Here is a 20,772-nt window from a genome sequence, read left to right as displayed (position 1 = left end):
TGATGTTAGCAACTTATGCCACCATGGCACTTTTGTCAAAACTATGGAATTAACATGGTGGAATGCTGCTGAATAAACTACAGATTTTATTTGGATTTCCCATTTCCCCGTTACCATCTTTGACTGCTCCAGGATCTGTGCACGCTTCCACAGTGCATGAGAGGGTCTCATTCTTTCTAAAGGTGCCGATCAGAAGAGCGTTCTAGCGGGGTGTGGATATCGATCCTCCTGTCTGTGGTTCTGTGAGACATTTTCTCCCCCAGGAGTGGAGGGACACAGTGAAGCAATCAGCCTCTTGCTTCTAAAATAGGAATTTCTCTTTTCTACAAAACCCACAGATCTAACCCACTTCTCTCCCCTTCCCACTGGGAGCCTTCTGTTGACCAACAACAGGTTTGTGAGGAAAAATCAAAGAGAAAAGAAAGCATTTGGACAATCCCAAGCTATTTTTTTTTGTGTCATTTCTTCTACATCAAGCACATTTTTAAAAACATACAGCTTTTGTTCAGAAATGCCGTTTTGAGTGAGAACATTGTACAGCCACGCCTTTCAAGGCAGTGTGGCTGCGGCATGGCGCCGGGGCCGCTGGCCAGCCTGCTGTAACGGAAGTGGCAACGTGGTTCCACCAAAGGAACCTCTAGGAAACCAAGGCCGTCGGAAGTCTAAGGAGAAAGCCTGTCTAGGGTCCCAGGAGTGAGTATAACAAAGCAAAGTTCTGCCAGGAAACTGCGCTGTGGCTGTGGCTGGCTCCATGAGTCTTGACAGACGATGGCCGACTTGTGTTTGCCTCAGATCCGTGTTACCGACTCTCTGTACATGTCTGTCCTTCTTTCCTCCCGGTTTGCACTCGAGGCCACAGGTTCGCTCTGCTCCGCTCCACGGCAGTGGGCTGCGGGGAGCAGGGAGGGTGTGGGTGGGTATGACCCCCGCATCTTCCCTGCTGGAAACTGTTCCCAGATGCGCGGGGACCACGTATGACTTGACGAAGATCAGTCCCTGAAGGTTAAGCGTGTGAAGGTATGAGGTCTTTTAATTGGCTAAAACCTGGAAATATTTAGAAGCAAGAGTCTTTCGCTATTTCTGTGGGTGCCGATCTTCCACTATCATCTTTCTCAAAAGTAAAGCGAAGACGAGCGGAATTGAGGCCTGGAGGCAGCGTGGTAGTTTATGAGGACGCGTTGGAAAGGAATCCTGGTGGGACCACGCACAGCTGTGGTGTGTGGCTTTGGTGGTGGCCGTGGAGATAGGCGGTGAGGAATATAAACCCTCGAAGGTCTCAGAATCAGTCTCCCTTCCCTCTTTATTCCCTGGGTTTCCTTCCGTTGGTCATCGAACAAGGAGAGAGAAGGGATTTCTTCCCTTTGTGTAGAGACCACAGGTCGACTTTGAATAACAAATAAGGAGGGAAATGCCCAGAACATCTCTGGCTCTCAGCTGTGGGGCCTGAGGGCAGCCTGCTGCATGAAGACCTCCTCACACACACAGCCTTGTGCTGTTGCTTTTATGACATCCACTTAAAAAAAACTGCTTTTCCTTCATTGACAGCATGACCTTCAAAACACCGTTTCTGACTAAGCCTGCAGCTCGGAACCATAGTTAGGAAGCAGTTCTCCAGTCAGATGCCCCGCAGATCTCTCATATAGTGAACAAAGCAAAAACGAAACGAAAGAGTATCAGTGTAGAATTATTATGACCTTTATGGTTTTGCTTACATTCCCATGGGGGATTCATTTTCATTATTACTTGTCTCCTGTTCCTGGCTCGCTCTTGTGTGTCTGTTACAGTGGACACGACACTGTCAGAGTCCCGAGACATAGTGTGTCCATGAGGTGTTCTCATGAGCGAGGGAACAAGGAATTGGGATGGCCCCGCTTAGTGCCCATGTGGACGCCTGAGTGACTTTCCTCCGAGTGTAGGTTAGACTGACATATTTTTGGACCAGTTGAATGGTTTTGGTACCATTCCAGTGTTCTGTTAACAGTTTCATCTATTTGTAAACAGACTCGGAGGTGGTGTCTGTGCAACACGAAGGGAGGTTTGACAGCCTCTAGCTCATGTGGCCAGTCCAGATGGCCACAGGGCAGGCGAGAGTCAGAGGGCAGCGTGGGGCAGGGAGGCTGTTGTCTCAGCTGGGCCCAGCGTCCTGCCCAGCTGAGCTCGGGAACTCTGCTGACCAGGCTCTTCCTGAATAAACAAACGCAGGGCCCCTACCAGATGGAGAGGCGCCTGCAGACCCCCAGGCCTCGCGGTGGTCCCACTCTTTGTGACCAGGACTGGGAACTTTGGAAACTGCTTCTTGTTCATGCGGCCTGTTCCCCAGAATGCACTGGCTCTGGGGATTCTGGTAGGTCTGAGCTTTCCCACTCCTTCCCCTCGGGCATCCTCCTTGCACTGTGAACAGCATCCTGACAGCTCCTGTCAGTCTCTGCATGCCGTGAGAGTGTCTTCTAAGCTGGCATCTTTGATCTGGGGATTTGCCCTGACAAATCCAGGTGCACTGCAGATTTCTGAATGTCGGGGTGCTCCCAAGCCTGATTATTCTGGACTCCAGGTTGGACAGCGGATTCGGTATTTTTCTAAAGAGAGTAGCAGCAGAAGGCGGGTGCTCTGGTGCGTGGGAGGTGAATCCACGTCCTTGCACACTGTGTTCCTCCCCAGGCTCAGCCCTCGATTATGTATTAGCATATGTTATTTTCTGAATATTCTATATGCAAAAGTCTGGCCTCACTGATTAGAATGTTAAACTCCTCAAGAGTGGTAATCCAGCATTTTGTACACCTTGTTCCCCCCCAGAGTATAGCAGAAACCAGCTTATGAAAGGGCTTAAACTCTATGCCGAGGAGCCTGACTTTCATCCTGAGGGCACTGGGGCGCCATTCGTGGTTCTTGAGCTGTGGACTGACTTAGGAGAAGCAGTGACTGAGAATATGATTTAGCGAGCGTGCGCTGGCTCGAAAACAGAGGTTGTGGTTTTGTGTATTCCTGTCCTTGGCACTCCTGGTACTTATACTAACAACAAAAATATGTGGTGGATTAGATGGAAATCTCTCTGTAAATGGGACAGAGGGTTTAAGTCTGTTCGAGGGATCGCGTGGCATCATTCCCAGGCACACACGGCCACTTTCAGGGTCTCCACACCGTGTCCCCAACGTCAGCAGTGGGAGAGCAGTGGTGTTCTGATCTGCGGTGGCTGTTTTTGAAGCATTTCCTAAACCTCTTCATTTCTTGACAGTTTTCCCCTCGCTTTTGAGCAGCCTGTTGGTAGAGCATGCGGCAGACAGAGCGCGAGAGGTAGGTGGTGAGGGGTCTTCATTTTGGATGTGCATCCGGCTCCTGGGCTTTGCCCCTCTGCCCTCTCTCCCTGCTGTTCGTTCCTCTGCTTCTGAAACACTGGTTTCTCTTTTTAGCATCGCCGCCACACGTGTCACTCTGGCTGCGTGAGGGCAGCAGGGAGAAGGTGCAACCTGGCCGTGGGGCCTTGCTGCAACACCAACCGCCCCCTGCTCCTCAGCCTGCCTCTCTTCTCTACAGAATTTCTTAAGCCCCTTCTTGGGATAAGCGTGCAATTTAGGAGAGAAAACGGAAATCTGTGTGATTAAATGAAGCATTTACTTATGGACCAAGAAGACAATAGATGAAGGAAATTTTAAAATCTCATCTTCTCTAAAAAAAAAAAAGGCAATAATGAAAGAATAATGACAAAATAGCATGGCCGCATAATAAAAGCTGCTGTGTGCTGAGCAGTAAAAGCATAAAATATGACAGAGATGCTTAAGCACAGCAGAAAGGTGAGTTCTCAATTTCTGATCCTGAAGATGAGCGTTAAATTTCAGTGATGTTAGTGATAACTCATATGTCTACACTGCTTTCCAGTGCAGTTCTCACACGTTACCTCTTTTAAATCTCGGAAGAACCCTGTAGATAAGAATGTCATTGTTCCCATTTTGTATCCCAGGAAGCGGGACCTGGTAAGACTTGGGGACTTTGTGTTTCTAGTTCCAACTTCTGGGGCCGTGCATTTCTGTGCACAGCATGGGAAACTGTTTTCTGCCACATGCACAGAGACACAGAGAAAGACCAAGGGACCCGAGTTCTCTCTGAGCGTCAGAGCAGAAGGAGACTCGAGAGCAGCCATACGACCTCCCTTCCCTCCTGCTCCCACTTTGCAGGGGAGGGGACTGATCCGGCGGGGGGGGTGGTGCTTGTGAGTCAGAGCTGGAAGCAGCGCATCTTGGACCAGACCTCGGGCCTTTCCAGCTCCTGATGGATCGCTGTGGGCTTGTTTGTATAGGGCGATGGATCCTAAGCTCGCCGCATTCACCCTCACCGGCTGGGGCCAGCGACCAGCACTCACTCAGTGCTTAGTAAATAAATGTGTGTGAACAGATGTGTGAATGATGACTGACTTCGATTGTAACCGTATGCAAATCAGCACATTTCTTTTATATCTGTCTTGACCTAGTTTTCCTACCCAAAGATGTTTTTCACTCTGGATTGAGAGAGTAATGTTTATAAAAATCCCGAGACAGTCAGCTGAGGGGCCCTGTGTGTGTCTAAAGTGCCATCAGTGCTGTCGCCGGGCTGCTTTTCTGTGGTGCTGTGGGTCGGTCAAAGGCCTTTGTCATCGTTGTTTTAAACACAGATCTCCAATTTATGATTTAGTTTGTGGCTTCTGTTAACTTATTTGAAATGCAAATGGCAGCAGCACACAGGTCGTCGCTGCAGCTGTGGGGCACAGAGAGTGGGAGCCCGGGGACAAGATGGAGCCGGGATTCCCGGGACGCCAGCCAGGGGCTCCCACGCCCTCTGGGGGACTGCCTGAGGAGGACCTGTTAGATTACAGGGAACAGGGAGGGTCTGGGGGCACGCGGGCAGCAGAGCCTGCAAGGAATTCTTGATCCCAGTCCCCGAAAGTGGAAAAGGTGACGTGGCGGCCCGTACGCGCCTGGTAAGACTCTCGCCATCCCCTAATGGATGCTTGTGGAGAAGGACGTCCCCGACGCTCCAGTAACTGCTTCTGGGCTGTGGGAAGTGACGGTGGTGGAGGAAGTCACACATGCACAGTGCTTTCCACAACGCCGTGCACACAGAAAGCCTCTACAAAATGCTGCCTCTCATCATCCTCTTCCTCTGCTTTTATTATGGTCCCTGTACTGCGAGGTATTGGTAGGGATGGCGGGGAACTCTAGAATGATGCAAACTGAAGTGAGCCTTACGTCTTGGCCTGATTTCACACACCTGTTTGGGTGATAAAGCAATTGGAGGGAAGAAGGAGAGGTGTTGAAACTGTGGCCAGACCCCCTTAGAGACAGCAGCCACAGCCAGGCCCGGGCGTGTGTGTGGCCCAATGGGGATCTGGATGGTGTGAGTATGTGACTTTCGGATGACTAGTTTGGGGGATCACCTGTGTGTTGATTAGTAAAGCAGTGACGACTTGGAATCTTGGTGGTTTCCTGATGAGATGCGCAGCTCCTGCTCGATGGGGATGAGAGGGGAAGCCGAGGGTGAGGCTGGGTCGCAGAGGCACGCGGCTGTTCTTGCTCTCAGACTCTTGGGAGGAAGCAGTTCGGGGCAGGTGCCGGCGGGCTGAGGACACTGAGCAGAGACAGTCAGGGCATCTTTGGGAGGAGGAGAGGGAATTCGGGCCCAGGGAGGTTTTATAGGAATGTCTATACTTTGATTTTGAAAGGGTTCTTTATGCAGGAAGTTAGGGATTGGGGCACTTTGTCCAATTCTAATGATTGTAGTAATTAGAACTACCCCCAGTCATTGAGCACCCATCTGCCAGGCTCCTTAGGAACAAGACCTCATTCAGTCCTCACCACAGCCTGACGAGGTGTGAGTCCTGTTATCCCCATTTATTGAAGAGGAACCTGAGGGTCAGAGAGGTTAAATAATCTGCCCAAGGTCACAGTGGGCATGTGGTGGCGCCTGGATTTGAACTCAGTCTGCCTGTCTGCACAGCTTCTTTCAGTGCCTCTGGGAGAGAAGGAGCCTTATGCATATCAGTCTTTGATGAAAGGCTGCAGAAAATGATCCTTCATTGAAGAAGGATGTTTAGGCATTAGTGAAACAATATAGCACTCCTCTGTTATGCCTACATTTGGACTTATTTCTTAAGAATCCTTAAAAGCAGCAAGGACTCCCTGAGTCTTTGGAGGGAGCAAAAATACCCTGTGTGTAGAAGCTCCTGAAAAGGCAGATGGGACTGTTAATGAGATGAAGAGCGTTGCTAGGTGCCGACTTCTAAGGGCTGGTGAGGGATTGACGACAGGCTGCCTCCTAGCCTGGCTGTGTCTGTGGGATTGCGTCTTTAAGCTGCCGTACTGTGTTATGTTGTTGATGAACCTCATTGTATGGGATTCCTCTGATGCGCTGGAGGGAGGCGTGCCCCCTGGACCCTCCCAGTGCTCACCGGAAGTTGGCATGGATGGACTTCACAGGGAGCCCCTAGTCTTGGGTGATGGAAATAAAGAAAGGGACACTTGTAAAGGTTCTGGAGGGATCTCAGGGGCCCCACGGGCGCTAGAGTTTCATGCTGAGTCTGAGTCCACTTTTAATGGGAACAATTTTCCGTGAATAGTGTGAGCTCCAGGCCTTCCTCATGGTTGTTTGAGCTTGAGAAGGGGCAAAAGTGCAGCCTCTGACCACACACGCAATTCTTCTTTCACCTGTGGATATAGATGACGGGGCTCCCTTGGAATTATACCAGACCTGCTCCTTATCAGTGGCCTTATCTCTCTGCGGAGTCTTCCAGAGGCAAGTGCGAGGCTGCTTTAGCTTTTGTGGAGGAGGGCAAAAACGTGCTTTTGAACCCAGCAAGGGAAGCTCTCACCTGTTGCAATTTCGTGTGTGTATTTCCATTTTCCTTTGGAGCGTGAAGCAGAGTTGGGCAGCAGGAGGGAAGATGCTGGTACTGTGGATTAGGCACAAAGGAAGAGCGCGCGCTCAGCTGTATGTTCTGAGCCAGCCCCCCACAGACAAAACACTTCCTGCAGCCCCCGCCTGGCTGTTTTTGAGAAGACTCTGAAAAGAGAAGAACATCTTTAATCAGGAGGGGTGGTGTTAGGTCTTTCACTACAAGCTATACTTTCCCTTGAGCCTGTATTTATTTGCCAGGCTAGAAATAGCTGAAGTTATTTCAGCAACAATGACTGTTGTCTGGGAGTTGCGTGCAGGCCGAGAATAGCCTGGCTGGTTACACTGTTTAGAGATAAGCCCCTTTTTTTGCAATCGCTTTAGGTAGGAAGGGTTCGTAAATGTTCCTGTGTCTGATTATCTCATGGTGCTTGTGTTTATATCGGTTTGGTAGCCTCATGATGCAATTATGACCTCAATCCTTGAGACAGGTGTATGGGCGACATCAGAGAGACGTGTAAGAAATCTCTTCATTCTGAGAAGGGGGAGAAAAGGCAGGCAGTGGGCCTCCCACCCTGTCCACCTCAGGGACCAGACTCCTCTATGTGGCCTGCTAGAGGCTGTTGTAGGATCTGTGTCCCTGGAGATCTTCAGGGACAGCTGGACTGACCGCGGAATCAGGGTCGGTGTTCATTGGCCCTGGGCCTTGACATGGTACCTGGATGGATGAGTCGGTCTAGCCGTAGGCCCAGAGGGTTGGGGGTTTCATAGGCCGGGAAGACTGCAGGACACAGCCACTCAGCCCTTACATCCAGGGCACACCATTTACCTTCAGGAACAGTGACGGGGCTCCCGCCTTGGCAACATGGCGGCCCTGGGGAGAACGCATTGCTTCTCCCTAGATTTTGGTGTCTCCACCTTCCAGAATCCCAGGTCTGGGTATGGGGGCAGAGAAGGGCACACCCTAAATAGGTCAGGATGTTTGACTCGGTGGTCCTGAGGGGGCTGAGGAGGGAACATGAGCTTTGAGGCCAGACGCATCTGGATTTGAAGCCCAGCTTTGCCACTCACCAGCCATGGCTGTGGGCCCATCTCATAATTTCTCTGTAACCGGTTTTCCCACCAGGTCCACAGAAGTCACTCGTACGACTCTTGTAGAGGATTAGAACTCATGTTATACACAAAGAACACGTAACCCACGCTCAGCGAAGGGTGGCTGTGTGGTTCGTATGGACCCTGAGCACTCCTGGTTCTGGCCTACAGTGAGGGCACGGAGGAACTGAAAACGCTCTTCTCTGAGACTCCTCGTGACTGAAAGGGCCTCTGTCCCCAGCAGGGGTCCGGCAGACAGAGGGACAGGGGGCTGCAGGTAGAGGACAGTCACGGTGGCCTTCCCAACCTGCCCCCTTTCTGCCCTGGCGCTTTCTGCACCCTCAGCTCCCACTTTGGCTCTGCGGATGCTGAGGTGGAAAAATAGGTGTTGGAAAAACCAGAACAGACAGCCTTTCAGAGGCCTTCCGATACACTAGGACTAAGTTATCCTCACCAGAGAGTGAGAGGGCCTCAAGTCCGAGACTGCACCGTGGGCAGCATCAGGCCACGCAAGGTGCCGGAGCACGGGATGCACTCTGTGGCACTTAAGACCTCCCGTTCAATGATCGAGGACGTGGCGTGTCACTTGGAGAAGGTACTGTGATTGACAAGTGAGTGTCTGAGCTGAGAGAAGGGCAAGAGCCAAGACCAGGCGGGTGCTGTTTTCCCTCTGAAAGTCATGGTCATTGTGCCCATTTAAAGACCTTCCCATTTCCCCTGAGATCGCTTCAGGGTGCCTAACGAGAAATCTGTGATGTGAGGCCCGTGACATGACTGGGAAGGCATCTTCTTTTTCTCCCCTTTTCTCTTACTCCTTGGAGCAGAGGTGAAAATGAAGTGGTGCTAAGGAAAAGGAAAACGTCCTTAAAAAAAGAAAGTTAACGGAGAACCAGAAGGAACTGCTTTTTCTAAACAGCGTGCCCCCTCACTGCACGAAGTTACGTGCCTTCCTCTACAGCCGTGCTTGGGGAATATTCTAAGGAAGTGTCGGGTGTCCACATGACTTTTGTTTCCTTCCTGAGGTGCTGTCACCTCGGCGGGGCCAGAGGCTTTGCTGTTGACACGTATTGTGAGGGACCCAGCACAGCAGGGGCCCAGTAACATTGAATCATTGTTGAAAAGCCCCTCCCAGTCCACTCTGAGACTCTGGCATTCTCTGAATGCACAAGGGTGGAGCGTTAACTCCAGCATGGAGCGTGTGGCTCAGGGTGACGAGGCCGCCCACTAGAAGGCTCCCAGTGGAGCGTGTGGCTCCTTTCACTCCATCCCCCGAGAGTTTGCCGAGGGACCTCTGAAGACTGTGGAAGCAGAAACCTAGAAGAGCCCAGGAGAGAGTCACTGGACGTTCCGTAGAGCTCTTTGCCTCCATCCTGAGTCGTTGTGTAAACATGACAGTTCCGTTTGTAGTCTAATCCTTTTCTAAGAGAAGGGAGAATGTGTGACCAGCTCTAAGCCAACAGTTTTAGTTCAAGTGGACGAGAGTCCATATTTTTGCCATCACTGACCCAAATAGGTAACCCAAGAATTGAGCTTAAACTGCTTCTCTTGTTGCCCGTCTTTGGCTTCCAATGAGGAATCTAAGCAATATCTAGATGGAGAATCAAAGACACTTTTTCTGCCACTTGAGATGGTATCGCCTCCTGGAAGCTTCTCTTTGCTGTGTGACTGAGCACAGGCGTCCGGATCACAGAGCTGTGAGGTCACCAGGCCTTGATGGCAAATTGGCCTCGAAGGCAAGTCACTTAGCCTTTCTGAACCTTAATGTCTGTGTCTGTAAAATAGGGGTTAGGAACAGAACCCTCCAAATTCACGTTTCTATGAGCCTGGGTCACAGGCTGTGGGCCTTCTGGTTGGACTGGATCACGTTTCCCTGACAGCTGGTTTCCCAGGGCTGGCGGCTGCCTCGCTGCGTGCCTGCTCACTTCCTCTACCCGCCATCCTCCAGGTCCCATCTAGGTGCCATCTAGATGCCATCTAGATGCCTGGTGGGCCCGGAAGGCAGGGCCGTCTTCGTTGTTCTCTGACCCCCACCCCCGGCTCTGAGGGCCATGCCCACGGTCAGCGCTCCGTCAGTGTCAGGTGGACAGTCAGGTGGACTGGCCTGCACCCGATCGTGAAGTCCACAAGTCCTCTGCCTGGTCTCTTGTTCTCGTCCTTGTGTAGGCTTCCAGCTCCTTTCTCTCCTTGCTTTAGCTCTCCCCTCCCTGGCTTCCTCCTTGCTGGAGGTCGTTTTCTTTCCTTCTGGGAAGCCTCTTCTTTCTTTTCCTATTTCCTGACTGTGAAAGCCCCTTAGGATTGTCTCAGGTTTCAAATCCTGGAGACACTAGGCGGATATGTTGGTAAGAGGAGAACCATCCCGGAGGAGTTGTGTGTTACAGTGTCAGATGTGGTTGTAAATCCCTGACACTTGGAAGTGAAAGGGGTCTCTGGGGTGGCTTTGCGGAGGTCAGCCCCCCAGCCAGCACCAGGACAGTTTCTAGAACAGAGGCTCCCAAATCTGCCTGGAGACCAGAATCATCATCTGGGGCCTTTAAATCACAGCCTTTCAGCCTGGCCCTAGAGACTCCGTTTCAGTAGGTCAGGATGGGGCCCAGCTGTCTGTAATTTTAACAAGCACCCTGCGTGCTTCTCATGGTCCGCAGGGACCAGGAACCACCGTTCCAGAACTGCTGACAGGTGACCATCAGCTGCTGGCTTCATATGTCTCCACAGTGGGGCCCTCACTACCTCAGGAGAGCAGCCCCATTCAGCCAGTCTCTGGAAATGGACCTTGACTCTGAAATGCTTAAATCATCAGTTGACTGGATTTAAAACCCATATCTGTAGGTCAAATATGGTCATTTATTTACTGACTCCATCAGATCGGGTGCCTGTTTTTAAACAATTTGTCCTCAGGTGTCTGTGAATAGGTGACATCGTAGGGTGCGTGAGACGCACTTAGCTTATTTGAAAAGATCTGACTGTGACTTTTAGTCTAAATCAACATCTATTCCTAGTTGCCTTGTTGGCAAAGCCTCTTTTCGGCCAGTCTACATTCATCACTCAATCGGCATTACTGTGCTCTTTTCAAAACCTGGAACGATCGTCAGGGGGCCTTTTCGCAATCATCTCCACTGATGAATAATAAATAAATGCCAAGCATCCATCTGGAAGAAGGCACCAGATTCCCTCTTGGAACCTGATTTCTGACGTCAGAGGGGGCCTCAGTGCTGGCCACGCGCATGGAGAAGCTCAGTGTTGTGGTTGCGACCCTGGGAGTGGGCACCAGCCGCTCTGGGGATGGGGCACTCACGGAACACTCCCCAAGACCTGAAGGACCAGCAGGAAGCAGCCAAGCGTGTGGGAGGGGATGAGGTTCTAGACAGAAGGGACATGTGCCACGACCCAGAAAGACCAGGTGGAACAGACACCAACGCCCTAGCTATGGTTTGGCAAATGCCGGAAAAACTGCCTAATTCATGTGCATCCCAGCACTTGACATCTCGGGCGTTTTCTCCGCCTTCTGCGGAGTCGTGGCCCCTGCGGCTTGGACAGAGCCTGTCTCCGAGGGGCATGTGTTCCCAGCTCCACGTGTGTCCGGGGAGGTGAGGGCGGCAGGGGCTCCCTGGCCTGCATCTGAGAGGAGAGAATGGGCCCTGGGCCGCGGTGGGGAGGCCTGTTCCCGGTCCTCTTGTGTGCCAGGTGGTGAGGGTGAAAGTGTGTCATTCTGGGCGGAAGAGCGCCCATGCGGGCTGGCCCTCCCCCATCGCCCGCCCTCTGACTCAGGCCCAGGAAGAGGGCAGCTCGCGCGCCCTGGGGACGTCTCCTGAGCCCTGGTGCCCACCTTCAGCTCCGTCACCTCTGCAGCCCCCAAGACCTTGTGACAACGCGCGAATCTTCCTCAGGAAGTCCCGTGGTGACGCGCCTCGTCCTTGTGACTCTTCCTTCATAATGTAGGAAGGGAGATGCAAGCCCGGGTGGCAGCAGCTGGCTGAGCTCCAGAGCCAAAACTGAATTAAAAACTCATTAAATCCTTCGAGCCGTGGAGCCGCAGGCCGTCCAGGGCTGGGAAGGGGGAAGGGGGAGAGAGGGGCGGCACCTCTCCTTGGCACCTGCAGGCCGTGAGCGGGCGCGGGGTCTGGGAACCAAAGCAGCCCGGCTGGCCTGTCCCCCATGGGCTTGTTTGTGACTGGATGCAGCCACGTAATGTATGCTAATTGCTAGATTTCCTTTTTTTTTTTCCATGGGAAATGCTCACTTGGAAAGCTCTGAAACCAAAGAGGCGATGTAGAAATGCCGAAATGTAGACATTACAAAAAAGAGGAGGAACGAAGGAAAAGGGGAGACTGGAAAGTATAAAATGACTTAGCGCTCTGCTTGGTCGGCGCGTCTCGCTGCCATGCTAGCCTTATGGAAACACGTGAGCAGAAGGGGACGGTTTCCTACGTGTGATGGTTTTTGCAGTATCTGTCCCATAGTCTGGAGCTTGTTGGTCGGCTTTTTTTAACTAGAAGCAAAAAGTCCACCTACAGAAGGAATAGAAAGTCAGCAAGAAGAAATCCCAAGATAGTTATCATAGCTCACAGGAAGTGTTAACAAGAACGTGTGAGCTGGTTGTGTCTCTGTGACTCTTCCGGATGGGACGCCTCTCTGTAAACATGAGACTCAGACGCACACCAAGGAGGGCATGCAGTTGAGCCACTTAAGTGATTATCCATTAGGGGGAAAGACTCGCTCAGAATGTCGTTTTCCCTGTCAAACCCTGTAACTCCAGTGTTCATTAGATACCCTTGGGCGACGGTCATTGTTTAAATCGAATAAGAACAGACCAACATAATAAGATAATGGCTTCTCTAATGATGCTTATCAAAGTGCACAGACATTTTATATTGAAAAAAATGGGCTAGAGAAAGGAAATGTGTTTTTCCTTCATCTTTGGCATCAACATCCCAAGGGTTGAAGTACTGGTAAGTGGATTTCTTATCTTTATCCCGATAACCCTTAATTTTTTTTATAATTTAAGGAAAGATGTAATTTATTCTTTAAAGCAATTTTGTAGACATGAGGCATTTAGGAAATTTCATGACGAACTTGATTGGCTACAGTAGAAATGCAATGTAGATATTTTCCAGATCAGTACAGAAAACACATTAGAGCCTCAGCTTATATCCTTTAAGAATGGTGAGAAGACAAGTGACATAAATTTAAGCTTCTTTTCCACATGTTTAGAAATTCCTTTACAACTCTTGTCCCAAGAGTAAACATTTAGCCACAGGACACAAAAGATACTGAGTCCATAGTTGGTGCTAGTAGGGGGAAGCCTCTATTTTAAATATTAGAATAGTCCAGCATTGTCGTCTGGAAGCAACAAGACAATGCTGCAGGTCCTAAAGAAGGTCAGGCCTTAAAGGAAGGATGAGTGGGGTTTGCCTGGAGGCCGGGTGAGCAGTGGTCCCTCTCTTTGGTGTGGTTTGTGTAATAATGGTCTGGACTGCAGTAGCCCCCTGGTCCCTGGCTCTGCCGTAGGACAACCTGTACTGAAACCTCCAAACACGAGACTGGGGAGAGAGCCAGGGACCCACCAGTGCAGCTCTTGATGTGACCCCACACTACAGGCTGTGCCCTCTGCCCTCCAACCTCACAGTTAGGAAGGTGGCAGAGTGTTCTGGTCTTTTGAGAAAAGATTCCCGAGCCTCAAACCCAACCCAGGACCCACGTCACACCTTCCTTGGTTTGGGGTCCTTTGGTCCTTGAAGGAGCTGGAAGTCAGGAACAAGGTTGGTTCTCCTCTAGTCAGACAGCCAAACCTCAGAAAACAGGTCAGGCACCGCATACCTCCCTGTGGATCATGACAGACTAGCTAGGAGCCCGGAGTTTAAAGAAAAACCTTTGACAATGGGAGGGATGTGCCCCGGAGTCACTTGGGTGTGAGAAGAGCATCTGTCGGGGAGAAGTGGAAGACCAGGCTCTCAGTCAGCTTCACTCTGGGTCAGCAGACAGGGCACCTCACTGAGGGCAAACGACAGGAGGGTCAGGCCCTGGTGTGCTGGCAATCGCCCTTCAGCCTGGAGTGGAAGACCCCAGGTCGGTGAGAACTGGATGTGCATTTCTGGGCAGCCCGAGCACCGAGCCGTGACGGGACAGCACAGGCGGGCGTGAAATGGAAATACGGGGGCTGATTCTGTCGGCATCTGCGAAATAGCCGTCCCCACCGCCCCCTCAGAATGAGGCAGTCCACCAGTAAACAAAACTAAAACAAACAACAAAAGTCACGGCTCCCTAGGGTTGGGCTAAGGCGTTATGCCAAATACTTTAAAAGATGTGACCGGATTTGCTTGTACTGGCTGGAACCAGGGCCTGAGCCCACCTTCCCGTTACGTGGTTCAGACGCGGCAGCCAAGGCACCACTTCACCTGAGACCAGACATCAGGATCCTCAAGCTTCAGCCTTTCAGGTCAGGATCTTGACTTCAGGAATCCCTTCCTGGCAGAGCAGAGCGCCAGCCTGGCGCTGCCACCGCGAGTGCCGTTGCCCCCTCCAGACTTTACTGGGGTGAAAACCCAGTTTTCAAGCTGTTTTCCCCTGGTCTAGGGCTAAGGGCTTCTAAGGAACTGGTAATTACTAGATGCCAGGGTAACGTTTGTTACGTCAGCTATTTGTATTTTTCTTTTTCTGTTTCCTTTTCAGTAGCCAATACCGAAAGCACTAATCTGAGTTTTGTTCTAAGGCAGCTGGCCTTGGGGATGAACGTGGTGATGATTTGGTCTGAGCAGTAACAGGCGAGGGTGAAAGGTCAGCCGTTCCCTGGATTTGATCAATGGCAGAAGTTTGGTGGCAAATTAAATGTCAGAGAAAACCACCAAATGATTCCGAGAATCAACACTTTACTGGGAAAAGTTATTTGAGCTTTTAATGATCGCATTTGCTCCCAAGGGAAATAATTCTAGCAGTGTGTTGAGGCGTTGGGACAGTAATACGTAAAAACGACGTGAGGATGCTTTAAAATAAGGTCCCTTATTATGTCGTTATTGAGCAATAGCGAATTCATCATCTAGACTGTTTCTCGAAGAAGGGACCACAGGACCATCAGAATCACCTGACAGATTGCAGAAATGCAGGCTCCCAGGCCCCCATGCCTCCTGATCGGACGGTCTGAGGGTGGGTCATGCAAGTCTTAGTAAGCTCCTCGGGTGATCGTGGGGACTGTGACATTCTGAGAACCGCCAGGCCACAGTCTTTTCCTCCACCAGGCAGGTGTCCCCCCGACAGAATGCAGAGCCGTGCCCACAGGCACAGCAGTGCATCAGGGCAGTGGGTGTGCAGGTCAAAGTGGGTATGTTTGGGGTGGAATTTGAAAAGCAGCTATGATTATTATTGGATTATTTAACATCTGGAATATTCTGCCTCGACTCTCCTCTGTGTTTGCGAGTCAGATCACCCTGGGGCTGGGGTGGAGGGAGGCAGAAAGGGCGTGGCACCATCTCTTCTGTGCTTTTCTCTGACCCTTTCACTGGCTTTCCCCTGCTTTTGCTGGCCTTTTAAAGAGAGGCATTTCCCCAGACTGTTCTCGGCAAGAGGCTCTTTCTGTGTCCCCAAGAGCATCACCTAAGAGATGCTGCCGCCTGCCAGATCCGTGCTTATGGCCCAGCCCAGCACCAGAGCGTCAGGTCCACATTCCCGCCTGCCCCCTGGACAGAGCCACCCGTGCTACCCCTGGACCCCAACTGCACTGCGCCCCGAACCAAATCACGCTCATCTGTCTGCCTTCTACCCTTTTAAAATAGTGTTTTAGCTAAGAGCCTGGGCTCTGGACCCTGACCGCCCAGGTTCGCATCCTGCTCCACGACGTAGCCCCTTAGACTGTTGCTTAACTGCACTGTGCCTCATTTTCCTCCTCTGTAAAATGGGAACAGTGCCTTCCTCCTAAGGTTACATGCAGATTCAATGTGGTAAGCACACAGGAAGAACTGAGGTCAGTACCTGACCCAGGGCAGCTATTCAATATATCTTAGCCATTTTTATTATTCATTCCTTTATCAAATATTGATTGAGCTCCTGCTGTGTATCAGGCACGACTTCTGGCTTGGGTTTCCCAAATTAGAGACCGTCACAGCTGCCATCTCCCCGTTAAACTATCTTTCCTTCACAGTAGGGACGGCGTCGCCGTCCTGCTGGCTTCTGAAGGTGGTGCCAGTTTGCTCGAATTAACCCCAGAAAACTGTGCCCTCTCTAAGTAATTCACGTTGTCTTAAACAGGGAATGGATCTCTCACAAAGGCAGGAACAGCCCAGTAAGATTGAGACACATTCCCTGAAACCTACTCTGAGCTCAAGAGTTAGGTCTGATTGTTAAACAGGAAGGTACCATTTCTGAGCTCAAAGATAGCTGAGACGGCAGTCTCACGGTTTAACCTAATACGTGGCAGGACACCTGGCATGTGGCAGGTATCCCTCAAAAGAAAAAGAATTCCCCAATCTATACCCTAAACGCTGGGAGCGTTTTGTAATACACCAGAGAAAATGTATCTCAAAGGAACCGTATTTTTAAAAAGTGAGGATTGCAACTTTGTAAACTCCTCCAACACTCTGAGAAGCAGTAAGGGCAAGTGTAAGTGGCAAGAAAGGGAGTCAGGAGTCAGACCAGCTACATTTAAAACCTAGTCCAAAGCAGCATATTTCATCTCTGTGATGCTGGATGAGACAGCTAACTTGTATTAGATCAACCTCCCCAGCAGCTTTGATTTCCCCATCTGTATAAAAGGAATACTTATAATCATTGATCTTTGGGATATGCTAATGAGGTAACATGCAGCTAAAAGGATGTGTAAACCATGAAGTGGGTCACAGATGACAGGTGGTGGTCTTACTGGTTGCGCACCTGCCCCCAATGGAACCGTCCACAATTGCATGGGAATTGCCTTCGGCAGCCATATGAATGTGATGGTCAGTCACCTGTGACCCGTCACTGCTCACCCCTGAGGTTGGCCTTCTCTTCTCTAAAGTGGGAGGGGGAGGGAGGGAGTGGGGTTGTCACCAGGGCTCCTTCGGGTCCCCCATCTGTGAGATGAGGACATTCTGATCCCTCCTACCATGAGTGACAAGTTCTTCTCTGAAGGCTCCCGGTAGGAGGTCCCTCCATGGCTGCTGGACTCCTCGCGTCTTAAAGGCAGAAGAAGGACCTCCTTTCTTGGGCACCAGGAGCATAAGTATTTTCCTTTGTCCACAGCAGGTTTTGTTTAGAGAACAGGACACTTGGACCTCCCACCCTGCCTTAGCTGGGCTGGGGATCCCACCTTTAATGCTTAAGTACGCAAACACAGAGGGAGGTGCTTTGTAAGTGGGCAAGTACTGGATGGATGTGGACCTCTGTTTCTAAGGAGCCCTGGAATTTGCTCCCCTGATGGGTTCGTACTCCGCCCTTCACTAGGTGTGCCTTTAAAAAAACATTTTAATCTGTAGCCTCTGTACGTTGTTGAAGAACCAACCTTCAGGTTATCCTGTCACCCCCAGCTGGTGCCGACGTTGGTGCTGCTGGTTCCCCTTGGGTGTTCTCCAGGGAGCCAGACTGCCTTCAGCACCATCTAGGATATTTATTTCTCCTTCTTTCAGCCAGGGCACAAAATAGAGAAAAAGAAAAAGGAAACAAGTGTCTTCCACATCTGACCCTTGCTAGCCTGGATTCTCATCCCTCTGCTCTGAGGCCTTTAACAGAGAGGGAAGAGGGAAGAGGAGAGCCTGAGAGAATGGGGTCTGGCAGGACAAAAGCCCGGAGGAGAGGATTTGGAAAGAGGGTGAATGGGAACCCTGCAGGAGGGATGGGACCTGTGGTCCCCTGGCATCCCACCCCCGATGAGTCTGTGCCTAGCAGGAGCAGCTGGAACGAGAGGGCATGTGGAATGCGAAATGAGGCCTCTTGGCCACCAGGAGCAAGACTGGCCTGTTGCTGAGCGCTCAGCCTGCACCTTTGGGCACGAAGCCTGTTTAGAAGCAGGAGGGAACAGCAGGGCCTAGAGGTTGGGTTGGGCGCTTTTCCGGACCTTTAAAGGTCAGGGAAACACAAAGTGGAAGGTGGCAGAGAAGCCGAGTGAAGGACGGGGTGCAGGACAAGCAGATGCTTGGAAAACCGAACCAGGCGACAGCAAAGAAAAATAGTAAAGTCCAGGACATGTAGACAAAAATAGTATAGTCTCAAATTCTGTAATAAATTCTCTGTAACACAAAAGATATCTAAGGTAAATTTTTCAAAATTTGTCTAACTCCCAAGCAATGATCAACTTATTTAAATAAAAAGCAGTTATTTATGAAGTCTCCTGAACTTGTTCATAATGAAATTTGAGTTCTTATTCTCTTAAAAAACAAACACTGAGAATTTGGAGAGCGGTGTGACACGCAGGAACGCACATCGGAGATGAAACAAATGCAGAAACAAAGAAATTCATTTCCAACAGAAAAGAAAGGCCGGTTCCAGGGCTGTCAGGGGAAAGGTGGGAGAGAACTGGGCTCGATTGTTCAGCGGAAACAAAGAGGGACTTGGCCTCGAGGTGCGTGTGGGAGGATTCGGCACCCTGCTGACCAGTGGCTGACCCAGGCTGCCACCAAGGACAATCTTGACATTGCAACTTGAAAACTTTTATTTTCGATGAGGGTGGGTCAGGACAAGATGGAGAAAAGAGGAGTGTCACAGCCTTGGCTGTGAGTGGCCCTGTGGAGTGCGACACGGGTCCTAGTCCTGCTGTCCACACTGCAGGCCGTGGGCAAGCCGTTAGACCTCGGGTCTTTGGTCCATGAAGAGGGGTTAATAATTTTGCCCTCACCACGTCACAGGAATGCCCCGAGGATCAAACCAGGTACCACCGGAAGGACAAAAGCATGCTGCAGCCGTGCGGGTTTGCTGCTGTGCTCTTGCAGCCAGCTCTCTGGCGGTCAGGCTCAGGGCTCTCAGTTTCGTGCATCCGCCTCGACTTTGGGTCTCCTTTGGTTCAGGTAGGATAGCAGGAAGCCATGGGAGGGGCTCCAACACGAGTGTGACCTGGAAACCAGCACCCAGGGCTGGCTCCTGCTTCTGCCCTCCTTTCACTGTGGCCCTGGGGTGCCCAGCCTCAGGCTGACAGCTGCAAGAGCTGAGGGATGTGAAGGACGGTGGAGTTGATTTCGGTGCAGAGGACTCAGGAGTCAAACCCCCTCCCGGGGCAGGAATCTGTAGGGGACGGCTGGCTCTTCGTGTTCTGTGCTGACACTGTTGGTCTTTGGGGACAATGTAATGAGGAGACATCAAGTCTCCCAGCACCTCTGAGTTTTCAAGGGGCCTCAGTGGCAGGGGCAAGGGGCTGAGTCGTCTTGCCTGCCTTGTGGTCACGTTCTTCCTCACGTGGGAGGTGATTCTTGTTCCAGGGAACAAGGGGGATGCTCTGGTAGGCCAGGCTCCTGGGCCCTCCCCTGGGCTCCTGGGGAAGATGTCTGCCGTTGTGGCCTCGCAGAAGCACTGTTACCACACAGCGCATGCTCACGCGCTCCTCCCGTTTTCCTGGTTAGAAAGGATGGGGTGGGGTCGAAGGAGCACAGGGAAACCAACGAGGGCTCCTGGATGGGCCTCGTGCTGCTGTGAGGCGTCCTGACCTGCCCCCCTGCCTCTGGGAGGCCATGTCTTCCCGCCCGGCTGGGGCCAGGCCTGCCGCCCTGGGCCCAGTGTGAGCTTTGGCGGGTAGAGGACCTCTGCGGGGGAGAAAAGAGAATGCACTAGAAAACTCTGCGATGCCGCGCTCCCCTTCTCCACACCAGCTCCTTTCTCTGCAGACTTCCCATCTCTCAGCACCTTTGCTCTTTGTCGTTATGTGGGTTCCCGCAGACAGGAGGCCTGGATCTTATTCCAAACAAAAGCTGTGTTAAAAGCTGCTGTGAGACTTGTTGGTAAATCACCTTTAGTTCCTGCACTGAGTGCCTTTCATTTCTTGCTTTCATCCCTTTGCTAAATGTTACCCTGGGCAGTGTTTTTTGTACTCCCTTCTCCCAACAGACTTTAACACCAAGACGGTTTGTGCTCCTGGCCTTTTGTTGACCTACCAACCCCTACTGTTAGGTAAACAACCCCAGTCCTTCTTTAGCACATGCATTTCCCTTTCTAGGTCTAGAGTCTTCTGTGACCCTCTCTACGTTCCTGCTACTCAACACTGGAAGTTCTTTCTAGTGCAAAGCACAGCACCAAATCCCTTTCCCAAAAAGCATCCACTGGTTTTCACCTGGGCCAGGGGCCGGTGGGAGGCACTGGTGGGTGATGAGGGGCAGAGCTGGGAGTCCGAGGGCTCTTCTCCTTCTGGACCCGCGCCCTGACCTCCACCCCGGGGATTCAGGCTCCTCCTCATCTTGTTCCTTCCACACTGAATAGACATTGAAGGCTTTCTTTATTCTTCAATTTCCATTTCTAGACTATGCTTACAAAGTGTTCATTTTTTCAAGAAAAGGAAGTTGTAGAAATAAACTTCTGGATTGTGATCATTAATGGAAATGGAAATGAAATATTCATCCTCGAGACACACGGAGTTGTCATCCACTTAAAGACAACTTAAAAGTTTTCAGCCTCACTGGTTGTTGCTTTCACTGAGGTTCCCCCTCCCGGGGCGCTGCAGTGACCCTGGGTCCAGCATTCTCTCCTTGGTGTGAGGCTGTTTCGTGGATCAGCTGCCCACCCGGGCTGAGACCTTGCTCCGGTCCCTGCAGAGATGATACAGTCTCCTAGGCCACTGTGTTCTGGGCCGATCTGTGGGATGCGTGAGGGAGGGAGGGGCCAGCTGTGCAAGACAGGAGCTTCCGAGTTTGATGGGGTTCAGTTGGGGCTCTGCCCCGATAG

At 51.3% G+C, this 20,772-nt stretch overlaps 1 protein-coding gene across 5 annotated transcripts in view; it reads left to right on the top strand.

The window, feature by feature from the left end:
- MAP1B (microtubule associated protein 1B) overlaps positions 1-20,772 on the top strand; it is an 89,294-nt gene that overhangs the window by 40,070 nt on the left and 28,452 nt on the right. The gene's annotated exons all lie outside the window — the stretch shown is intronic.

Source organism: Equus quagga, chromosome 7, assembly GCF_021613505.1.
Source record: "Equus quagga isolate Etosha38 chromosome 7, UCLA_HA_Equagga_1.0, whole genome shotgun sequence".
In the NCBI taxonomy this organism is placed as follows: Eukaryota; Metazoa; Chordata; class Mammalia; order Perissodactyla; family Equidae; genus Equus; species Equus quagga.
Note: the sequence above shows the minus strand (reverse complement) of the source record. Positions and strands in the feature narration are given on the sequence as shown.